Genomic DNA, 12,630 nt, shown 5'->3' with positions numbered 1-12,630 from the left:
TATTTGCAAAGAAGCACAGTGCTAATAGAAACGGCGTCGCAAAATTACTGAATTGTCTATTGTGTAGGATGTCCATCTGCAAACAGGAGGATTATTTTTTGGTTTTCTTTTTCGTCTCTAGCCTGTTTTTGCTGCCGCGTTGAGATAACAACACTTTGTGTGGTTACAATGTATGACATTCCAGGTCCTGGCTGTCGTTTCTAACCCGCTGATGTAAACAAAAGCCCAATAACATTTGTTGCCACAGGTGGCTGGGCACTCCAAGGTGAGTTCCCGAGCTGCAAGATAAGAGGAAACGAACGCATATTTTACATTTTAAAGAAAAAAGTACCCCCCTTTAACCGAGCTAGATTTAAAATCGTTAAAGGATATAAAATAACCGTAACATGCTATCATACTTTGTCGTACTTTTTAAGATAGAACGTAGAATACGATAGCGTGCTTCACGCTTCCAAATACACAAATTGTCCATCGTGTGCTAAAGAAAGTGACTTTACAAACTTCAGTTAATTTTGAATTAAATGTAGTTTGACAAGACGCTCCCCTATTTCAGCTATTTTGATGCAGACCCATCCATTTATACTTTAAAAATTAGTCCAATGTTAGATTTGTGTAACATAAACCAAGTATTAAAATCTAATCGCCTTGTGGTGACTATTGATTGAGACTTTGTTGGCAATTGATCTTAGCATCGTTTAGAGTTAAACTGCTGCTTTACAGCAGTTTCATATGGTACACTACATAGTTCAGGAGTTCCCAACCTGGGGCCGTCGGACCACTCTGATAATGGTAGGGGTCCATGGCATAAAAAAGATTGGGAACCCCTGATATAGTTGTATATGATAATGGTGTATTTACTCTCTTAGTCTTTTAACAGTGTGCATCGTTATCATGTGGCCAACTACCCAAAATAATCCAAACTTCAATAGGACCAAATGAGATTAATTTTAATGTGGGCATACTCAGTAAATCCAAGAATCATAACAGAATCAAGGCAAGCAGCCGCTGTGCAAAGGACAGCAAACTGCAATACAGGAGTAGAAACAAATAAATAATTAAATAGATAGATAGATAGATATGGAGAACATGAGATGAAGAGTCCTTGAAAGTGAGTCCGTAGGTTGCGGGAACAGTTCAGCGATGGGGCAAGCGAACGTCCACACAGGTTCAGGAGCTTGATGGTTGAGGGGTAATAACTGTTCCTGTACCTAGTGATGTGTATCCTGAGGCTCCTTGTACCTTCTTCCTGATGGCAGCTGTGAGAAGAGAACATAACCAGCGTGGCGGAGTCCCTAACGATGGCTGCCGCTTTCCTACAATAGCGCTCTGTGTGGACGTGCTCAAGAGTGGAGCCGGGCTGTATCCATGATGGCCATACCCACTACTTTTTGTAAGATTTTCCATTCAGGGCCATTGGTGTTTCCACACCAAACTGTGATGCAACCTGTCAATATACTCTCCACCACTCACCTATAGAAGTTTGTCAAAGTTTTAGATGTCATGCTGAATCTTCACAAACTTCCAAGGAAGTAGAGGCACTACCGTGCTTTCCTCATAATTACACTTACATGCTGGGCCTAAGACATTTGCATCTATGGCAAGAGCAAATGTATTCTCAGGGAAGTTTAGGGATGAAATGCTGGTCCTGCTGTGACATCAAGAACATAAGTGAAGATTAAATTTTTTCTCAATATTCCCACACTACTAATTGTGAATTTTAGTGAAGATCTACTCTTTGTCCATTTTCTTCCTCGTGTACATAATGCATTTTAGTAATTATCTAATAAACACTCAAGCAAAGCTCTTCACATGCCTGTTGATCCCTCCAGTAATTTTCTCAGACTATTTATCCAATATCCTCCAGCTAAACACGTGAAAAAAATAAAGCACAAACACAAGGAAATCTGCAGATGTTGGAATTTCAAGCAACACACATAAAAGTTGCTGGTGAACGCAGCAGGCCAGGCAGCATCTCTAGGAAGAGGTACAGTCGACGTTTCAGGCCAAGACCCTTCGTCCTGAGGGTCTCGGCCCGAAACGTCGACTGTACCTCTTCCTAGAGATGCTGCCTGGCCTGTGTGTTCACCAAAAAATAAAGCAATTATCTTTGACACTGCCAGAGATTCCTAACTCTTACAATTAATCTCATAACCTGGCACACTCCCAGGTTTAATAAGACTATTTGCAAACTTAGTTTATACTAAGCTGAACTATAAACATCTGATCCATATCTGCAGGATGTCAAATTCTACCTCTGTAGCACTGCCAGCTTCTCCTTTACCTCAGCTTGTCTGTCATTAAAGTTGTCAGTCATGCCTTTGCTACTTGCCTTACTCAGCTATTGCAAAGTAATTCTGGCTGCCTTCCCAAACTATAACTCATCTACCATTTTGCAGGTTGTATTTCAGCATGCGAACACATTACCCACACCGTTGCCTTCTGATGTATATTATATTTCATTGCCTCTGTTGCTGAAGTTCAACACTAACAGCCTTGTGCTTATAGCTTTTTCTAACCCTACAAATGCTCTAAAAACTCTGCATTCCTCCAAACCTGCCCTCTTGAAAATTCCAAAGTCCTTTGGTGAGTATGTATCAGCTATTGAGGCTCTAAGCTTTGGAATTCCCTAATCCTCTTTGCCTCTTCGTTTTTTCCTTCCTTTATGACTTTCCTTGAAGCATGCCCTTTTGACCAAGCTTTCAATCATCCTTTCAGCCATCTCTGTCAGCTCATAGTTAACTTTGGTCCAGTTATGCTTCTGTTAAATGCCAAAGCACATTTAATCTATTTTATCAATGAGTTATGTTTATTGAAGGTACTTATTGAAACAAACAATAGCGGTGGGGTAGCGACTAAACAAATAATCACAAAATTGTGAACTTGCCAGCTGAAGCAGTACTGTTGCTGAAACAGTCAGGATATACTATTCTGTAACTATTCTCAGTTTTAAAAAAATTATTAGAGATAAAGCACAATTACTGGCCCTTCTGGCTCAACATGGCCATGCCTCCAGTTACACCCATGTTACCAATTAACCTACTAAACCATATATCTTTGGAATGTGGGCCAAAACCAGATCACCCGGAGGAAACCCACCCGGTCACAGGGAGAAAGTACTGTTGTAATGCGAACAAAGTTACTGGAGATACACTGAAGCTAACGTTTTATTCAACAGAATGAGCAAGAGGACTGTTCTTCTTACAAGAAGATGACTGTTTGGCCCAATATTACATGACATTTTATATGCTAAAGATCAAACGCAGCAACTGAACAATTCTATAGTTACAAAGCTTCCTCTGAATATCAGATAATTTTTCACACCTCCTTCTTCACAACCCCACTCCAGACACCCAAAATGAATGTTAATCAGCATTGCCTAAACTATTGTCCAAGGCTGCATTTTAAATTAAATCTACAGTCAACATTCAGTTCTAAAGATTGGTGGTTGCTGAAGTTAATATTTGCTATATACCCTAACTGCAGAATATGCCCTAACAAGGACATGGCAGACCAATTGAATAATTACTTTGGTTCTGTCTTCACTAAGGAGGACATAAATAATCTTCCAGAAATAGTAAGGGACAGAGGGTCCAGTGAGATGGAGGAACTGAGCGAAATACATGTTAGTAGGGAAGTGGTGTTAGGTAAATTGAAGGGATTGAAGGCAGATAAATCCCCAGGGCCAGATGGTCTGCATCCTAGAGTGCTTAAGGAAGTAGCCCAAGAAATAGTGGATGCATTAGTGATAATTTTTCAAAACTCGTTAGATTCTGGACTAGTTCCTGAGGATTGGAGGGTGGCTAATGTAACCCCACTTTTTAAAAAAGGAGGGAGAGAGAAACCGGGGAATTATAGACCGGTTAGCCTAACGTCGGTGGTGGGGAAACTACTGGATTCAGTTATCAAGGATGTGATAACAGCACATTTGGAAAGCGGTGAAATGATCGGACGAAGTCAGCATGGATTTGAGAAAGGAAAATCATGTCTGACGAATCTCATAGAATTTTTTGAGGATGTAACTAGTAGAGTGGATAGGGGAGAACCAGTGGATGTGGTATATTTGGATTTTCAAAAGGCTTTTGACAAGGTCCCACACAGGAGATTAGCGTGCAAACTTAAAGCACACGGTATTGGGGGTAAGGTATTGGTGTGGGTGGAGAATTGGTTAGCAGACAGGAAGCAAAGAGTGGGAATAAACGGGACCTTTTCAGAATGGCAGGCGGTGACTAGTGGGGTACCGCAAGGCTCAGTGCTGGGACCCCAGTTGTTTACAATATATATTAATGTATATATTAATATATATTATCTATATACAAACCCCTTACAGACAGCAGTGGATTGAACCTGGCTCACTGGCACTGTAAAGGCATTATGCTAACTGCTACACTACCATATCACCCTAAAAGTTCGGGTTCCTCTACTCCACTGTTATGAAATCATGGGGGATTTCAACATGCAGGTCACTTGGAAAAATCAGGTTGGAAATGGATTTCAAGAGAGTGAGTTTATTGAATGCCTATGAGATGGCTTTTTAGAGCAGGTTGTCATTTACTAGGGAAACAGTTATATTCGATTGGGTGTTATGTAATGAACCAGAGGTGATTAAGGAGCTTAAGGTAGAAGAACCCTTAGGAGTCAGTGATTACAATATGATTGAGTTCAACTTGAAATTTGATAGGGAGAAAGTAAAATCTGACATAACAGTATTTCAGTGGAGAAAAGGAAATTACAGTGGTATGAGAGAAGAGTTGGCCAAAGTAAACTGGAAGAAGATGCTGGCAAGGTTGACAGCAGAGCAGCAATGGCAAGAGTTCCTGGAAAAATGAGGGAGGTGCAGGATAGCTGTATTTCAAAAACAAAGAAATACTCAAATGGCAAAATAATATAACCATGGCTGACAAGGGAAATCAACGCTAACGTAAAAGCAAAAGAGAGGGTATACAACAAAGCAAAAATTAGTGGGAAGACAGAGGATTGGGAACCCTACAGAGAGCAACTAAAATAATCATCAGGAGGGAAAAGATGAAATAAGAAAGCAAGCTAGGAAACAATATCAGAGTGAATAGTAAAAGCATTTTCAAGTATGTAAAACATAAAAGAGAGATGAGAGTGGATGTAGGACTGCTAGAAAATAAGGCCAGAGAAATAATAACGGGGGCCATGGAATGGCAGTTGAACTAAATGAGTATTTGGCATCAGTCTTCACTGTGGAAGACACCAGCAGTGTGCCAAGTGTTGAAGCGTATCAGGGAAGCGAAGAGAGTGCAGTTACTATTACAAGGGAGAAGGTGCTTAAAAAACTGAAAGACCTAAGGGTACATAAGTCACCCGGACCAGATGAACTGCACCATAGGGTTCTGAATGATGTGGTGGTAGAGTATTTGGAAGTATTAGTAATGATCTTTCAAGAATCATTGGATGCTGACATGGTGTCAGAGGACTGGAAATTTGCAAATGCCACATCACTCTTTAAGGAAGGAGAAAGGCAGCAGAAAGGAAGTTATAGACCAGTTAGCCTGAGCTCAATGGTTGGGCAGATATTGGAGTCAATTATTAAGATGAGGTTATGGAGTTCTTGGTGACACAGGAAAAGATAGGACAAAGTCAGCAGGGTTTCTTTAAGGGAGAATCTTGCTTGACGAACCTGTTGGAATTCCTTGAGGAGATTACGCTTAGGGGATAAAGGGGATGCAGTGGATGTTGTATATTTGGGCTTTCAGAAGGCCTTTGACAAGGTGCCACACGTGAGGCTGCTTACCAAGTTAAGAGCCCCTGGTATTGCAGGAAAGTTACTAGCATGGTTAGAGCATTGGCTGACCAGTACGAGGCAGCGAGTGGGAATAAACGATCCTTTTCTGGCTGGTTGCCAGTGACTAGTGGTGTTCTGTAGGGGTTAGTGTTGGGATCGCTTCTTTTTATGCTGTGTATCAATGATTTAGATGATGGAATAAATCCAGAGGTCAAATCAGCGTTGGGAGCAGAGCACTTCGAGGAGGTCACTCGCAGGTCAGCAAAGCTTGTATAAAAGGAGAGCTTCGTGGGGGTTCAGACATTCCAGAGTTCCAATCAGCATTTGGAGCAGAGCACTACCAATTAAATAAATGTACAGTCAGGGCAAGCAGGGCGGCCATTGTTGGGAGTAGGCCAGCTGTGAGAATAGGACCATCAGGCTTTGACTCAATAGAGTTCGATAAGAAGAGGCAGAGGCCAAAGAAACAGGTTAGAAGATGTGGTCTTGGTTGCCCATAGCACAGTGCAAGCAGGATGGCAGATATGACAGTCCGCCTGTAGGATGTGGGAATTCATGGAACCTGATGGTCTCCCTGATGACCACACCTATGGGAAGAGCAGCCAACTCCAGACCATGAAAGACCGCATTAGGGAGCTGGAGCTGGAGTTGGATAAGCTTAGGACCATCCGGGAGGCAGAGCATTTGATAGATATGACTTCTGAGCAGGTGGTTACTCCCAGACTGCATAATTCGGGGAGTAGATGGGAGAACACTGAGAAAGGTAAAGGGAGAAGGAAATCAGTGCAGGGTCCCCCTGTGGCCAATCCCCTCGGCAACAGGTACAGTATACCCTGTTGGATACTGCTGTGGGGGATGACCTATCTGGGCAAGGCAGCAGCAGCCAGACCAATAGTACTGTGGTCAGCTCTGAGCCTCAGAAGGGTGGGGTGAAGCCAGGCGGAGCAATAGTCATAGGGGACTCAATAGTTAGGGGGACAGACAGGAGATTCTGTGGCAGCAAAAGAGACTCTAGGATGGTGTGTTGTCTCCAGGGTGCTAGGGTCCAGAATGTCTCTGAGCTGTTGCAGAATATTCTTGAAGGGGAGGGTGAGCAGCCAGAGGTCATGGTACATGTTGGTAGCAGTGACATAGACAGGAGGGGAGTAGAGGTCCTGCGCAGTAAATTCAGGGAGTTAGGAAAGAGGCCAACAGGCAGGACCTCCAAGGTGGTAATCTCTGGATTACTCCCAGTGCCACGAGCTAGTAAAGATCAGTACAGGAAGACAGTGCAGATGAATGAGTGGCTGAGGAGATGGTGCAGGGGGCAGTGTTTCAAGTTCTTGGGTCACTGGAAACTTCTCTGGGGAAGGAGTAACCTGTACAAGTGGGACGGGTTACACTTGAAGTAGAGGGGAACGATATCCTGGAAGGGAGGTTGCTAATGCTATTGGGGAGGGTTTAAACAAGATTTTTTCAGGGGTGTGGGAACCGAATTGAAGAGGCAGAGGATGGGGTGGTTGGTGCACAAGTAGTGTCAGCTTGTAGGGAGTTTATGCGGAAGGATAGGCAGATGATTGAGCAAAGAAGCACTCAACCATATTAGATTAGATTATGAGGACATGCAGTCCTCTTTTATTGTCATTTAGTAATGCATGCATTAAGAAATGATACGATGTTCCTCCAGAATGATAGCACAGAAACACAAGACAAACCAAGACAAAAAAAACTGACAAAAACCGCATAATTATAACACATAGTTACAACAGTGCAAAGCAATACCGTAATTTGATAAAGAATAGACCATGGGCACGGGAAAAAGAAGTCTCAAAGTCTCTCGAAAGTCCCATCATCTCATGCAGACGGTAGAAGGAAGAAAAACTCTCCCTGCCATGAACCTCCAGCACCGCAAACTTACCGATGCAGCACCCTGGAAGCACCCAACCACAGCCGACTCTTGAGTCTGTCCGAAAAATTTGAGCCTCCGACCTGCCCTCCGACACCGAGCTCCAAGCACCATCTCTGCTGAGTGCTTCGACCCCGGCCCCGGCAACAGGCAATAGGCAAAGCCGAGGATTTGGGGCCTTCCCCTCTGGAGATTCTCGATCGCACAGTAGCAGCGGCAGCGAAGCGGGCATTTCAGAAGTTTTTCCAGATGTTCCTCCATGCTTCTCACATCTGTCTCCATCAAATCAGGATTGTGCACGGTACCTACTTACAAATACAATATCATTTCGGAGTGACCGCGTGCACTGCATCGCGCCGCCATCTTCTCCTCCTCATCTTGATGGTTTGAGATGTGTCTATTTTAATGCAAGGAGTATCATAAGCAAGATAGATGAACTTAGAGCATGGATCAATACGTGGAACTATGATGTTGTGGCCATCACAGAGACTTGGATGACTTGGATGCTGAGTGTGTTGGGCTTTAGATTTGTCAAAAAGGACAGGGAGGGAGGCAAAAGAGGTGGGAGAGTGGCACTGCTAATCAGGGATAATATCACAGCTGCAGAAAAGGAGGAAGTTATGGAGGGATTGTCTACTGAGTCATTGTGAGTGGAAGTTAGAAACAGGAAAGGGGCAATAACTCTACTGAGTGTTTTTTATAGACCCCCCAATAGTAACAGAGACATTGAGGAGCAGATAGGGAGGCAGATTCTGGAGGGTTGTTGTGATGGGAGATTTTAACTTTCCTAATATTGACTGGCATCTCCTTAAGAGCAAGGGTTTAGATGGGATGGAGTTTGTTAGGTGTGTTCAGGAAGGTTTCCTGGCGCAATATGTAGATAAGCCAACTAGAGGAGAGGCTGTACTTGAGGCTATTAGGAAATGAACCTGGTTAGGTGTCAGATCTCTCAAAGGGAGAGCATTTTGGTGATAGTGATAACAACTCTATCTCCTTTACCATGGTGCTCGAGAAGGAAAGGAGCAGACAATTTGGAAAAACATTTAATTGGGGTGGGGGAAATATGATGCTTTAGGCAGGAATTTGGGAACATAAATTGGGAGCAGATGTTCTCAGGGAAATGCATGGCAGAAATGTGTTCAGGGAACATTTGCATGGCTTTCTGCATAGGTATGTTCCATTGAGGCAGGGAAAGGATGGTAGGGTAAAAGAACCATGGTGTACGAAGTATGTAGAAAATATAGTTAAGAAGAAAAGAAAAGCTTACAAAAGGTTCAAGAAACTAGGTACTGTCAGAGCTCTAGAAAATTACAAGTGTGCCAGGAAGGAGCTCAAGAATTAAATTCAGAGAGCTAGAAGGGGCCATGAGAAGGCATTGGTGAGCAGGATTAAGGAAAACCCCAAGGCATTTTACAAGTTTGTGAAGAGCAAGAGGATGAGCTGTGTGAGAATAGGACCAATCAAGTGCGATAGTGGAAATGTATGAATAGAGCCGGAGGAGGTAGCGGAGGTACTTAATAAATATTTTGCTTCGGTATTCACCAATGAAAAGGACCTTGGCAGTTCTGGGGATGACTTACAGTGGACTAAATTGCTTAAGTGTATAGACATTAAGAAAGAGGATGTGCTGGAGCTTTTGAAAGGTAATAAGTTAGGTAAGTTGCCAGGAATGGACGCGATATACCCCACACTACTCTGCACCTAGTTAGAAGAGACATGATGAACTTGGGCACTGCATCCTGTGCCTGGACCTGCCCAAGGCCTCCGCCTAAGGAAGGGCCGAACTCGAAGAAGCGGCCGTGGCTGGAGACTGACACGGCCTCGGGCTCGAGTTCGGTGGGGGCGGTGCCAAGGCAGCCAGCGAGAACAAACTGGAGGAGAGGCTGTACTTGGTGCTGTCACAAGATTGAAGAAGATGGAGATGCATAGCCGCCAACCCTGGATTCGAGATGGCACCCACTGACTGACTGGCTCTGGGAAGTGAGGGAGGAGATTGCTGTGCCTCTGTTGATGATCTTGGCATCATCATTAGGGACGGCAGAAGTACCAGAGGATTGGAAGGTTACAAATGTTATTCTCTTGCTCAAGAGATTGAGTAGAGATAGCCCTGGAAATTATAGACCAGTGAGTCTTACTTCAGTGGTGGGCAAGTTGTTAGAGAAGATCCTGAGAGGCAGGATTTATGAGCATTTGGAGAGACATAATCTGATTAGAGATAGTCAGCATGGCTTTGTCAAGGGCAAGTCATGCAATATGTACCTGATTGAATTCTTTGAGGATGTAGCAAAACGCATTGATGAAGGTAGACAATAGACAATGGACAATAGGTGCAGGAGTAGGCCAGTGACTGTGATCATGGCTGATCATCCACAATCAGTACCCCGTTCCTGCCTTCTCCCCATATCCCTTGACTCCACTATCATTAAGAGCTCTATCTAACTCTTTCTTGAAAGCATCCAGAGAACTGGCCTCCACTGCCTTCTGAGGCAGAGCATTCGACAGATCCACAACTCTCTGGGTGAAAAAGTTTTTCCTCAACTCCATTCTAAATGGCCTACCCCTTATTCTCAAATTGTGGCTTCTGGTTCTGGACTCCCCAACATCAGGAACATGTTTCCTGCATCTAGCGTGTCCAATCCCTTAATAATCTTATACGTTTCAATCAGATCCCCTCTCATCCTTCTAAATTCCAGTGTATACAAGCCCAGTCACTCCAATCTTTCAACATATTACAGTGCTGCCATCCCGGGAATTAACCTCGTGAACTTCCGCTGCACTCCCTCAATAGCAAAATGTCCTTCCTCAAATTTGGAGACCAGTGGTACAGCAGTGGATGTAGTGTATATGGATTTCAGTAAGGCATTTGATAAGGTTTCCCATGCGAGGGCCATTCAGAAAGTAATGAGGCACGGCATCCAAGGAGATCTTGCTTTGTGGATCCAGAATTGGCTTGCCTACAGAAGGCAAAGTGTGGTTGTAGATGGTTCATATTCTGCATGGAGGACAGTGACAAGTGGTGTTCGACAGGGATCTGTTCTGGGACCTCTCATTTTTGTGATTTTCATAAATGACCTGGATGAGGAAATAGAAGGGTGAGTTAGTAAGTTTGCTGATGACACAAAAGTTGGAGGTGTTGTTGTGTATAGTCTGGAGGGTTGTCAGAGGTTACAGTGGGACATTGATAGGATGCAGAAGTGAACTGAGAAGTGGCAGATGGAGTTCAACCCAGATAACTGTGAAGTGGTTCATTTTGTTAGGTCAAATTTGAAGACAGAATATAATGTTAATGGTAAGACTCTTGGCTTTGACAATCAAAGCTGCTGTGCAAGTTGACAGTGTTGTTAAGAAGGTGTATACTGTGTTGGCCTTCATCAACCATGGGACTGAGTTCAAGAGCCGTGAGGTAATGTTACAGCTATATAAGATCTTAGTTAGACCCCACTTGGAGTACTGTGTTCCCTTCTGGTCACTTCACTACGGGAAGGATGTGGATGCTATAGAGAGAGTGCAGATGAGATTTACAAGGATGTTGCCTGGATTGGAGAGCATGGCTCATGAGAATAGGTTGAGTGAACTTGGCCTTTTCTCCTTGGAGCGATGGAGGATGAGAGGTGACCTGATAGAGGTGTATAAGGTGATGAGAGGCATTGATCATGTGGATAGCCCGAGGCTTTTCCCCAGGGTTGAAATGGCTAACATGAGGGGGCATAGTTTTAATGTGCTTGGAAGTAGGTACATGGGGGATGTCAGAGGTCAGTTTTTCACACAGAGAGTGGTGGGTGTGTGGAATGCACTGCCAGCGACGGTGGTGGAGGTGGATATAATACGGTTTATTTAAGAGATTCTTAGATTGGTACTTAGAGATTAGAAAAATAGAGGGCTATGCGGTAGGCAGTTTCTAGAGTAGGTTACATGGTTGGCACAACATTGTGGGCTGAAGGGCCTGTAAATGTGCTGTAGAGTTCTATGTTCTATGTCCTAAATGGCTTTGTTGCCAAGTTTGCAGATGATATGAAGATTGGTGAAAGGGCAGGTAGTGTTGAGGAAACAGGTAGGTTTCAGAAGGACTTAAACAGATTAGGAGAATGGGCAAGAGAGTGGCAAATGAACTGCAATAGTGGAAATCACTTCAGTAGAAGAAATAAATGTGCAGACTACTTTCTAAACTGAGAGAAAATCCATAATCTGAGATGCAAAGTGACTTGGAAATTCCTGTGCAGAACACCCTAAAGGTTAACTTTCAGGTAGAGTCAGTGGTGAGGAAGGCAAATGCAATGTTAGCATTCATTTCAAGAGGTCTAGAAAACAAGAGTAGGGATGTGATGCGAAGGCTTTATAAGGCACTGGTGAGGCCTCACCTTGAGTGTTGTGTACAGTTTTGGGCTCCTCATCTAAGAAAAAATGTGCTGGCATTGGAGAGGGTCCAGAGGAGGTTCACAAGGATGATTCCAGGAATGAAAGGGTTATCATATGAGGAATGTTTGATGTCTCTGGGTCTGTACTTGCTGGAATTCAGAAGGATGAGCGGTCCCCATTGAACCCTTTCAATTGTTGAAAGGTCTGAACAGAGTAGATGTGGTAAGGATGTTTCCCTTGGTGGGGGAGTCTAGGATCAGAGGGCACAGCATTGAGGGAGGTCCATTTAAAGAGAAGATGAGGAAACATTTCTTTAACCAGAGGGTGGTGAATCTTCAGAATTCTTTGCCACAGTTGTCCGTGCAAGCCATACCATTGGGTATACTTAATGCACATGTTTATAGGTACTGGTCAGGGTGTTAAGGGTTATGGGGAGAAGGAAGAAGAATGGGTTTGAGAGGGATAATAAATCTGACATGATGGAATATTGGAGCAGACTTGATGGGCTGATTGGCCTAATTCTGCTCCTAATTGTTATGATCTAAATGCAAAGGTTACTCAAAAAATGTGAGATCTACTCTGCTGTGGTTTTGAGTTCCCACTGCAGTCCAGCGTTAAAATTCCATCAGTATTTAAGGTT

Source organism: Mobula hypostoma, chromosome 2 (assembly GCF_963921235.1).
Source record: "Mobula hypostoma chromosome 2, sMobHyp1.1, whole genome shotgun sequence".
Taxonomy (NCBI): domain Eukaryota; kingdom Metazoa; phylum Chordata; class Chondrichthyes; order Myliobatiformes; family Myliobatidae; genus Mobula; species Mobula hypostoma.
The sequence above is the reverse complement of the archived record's forward strand: the minus strand, read 5'-3'. Positions refer to the sequence as shown.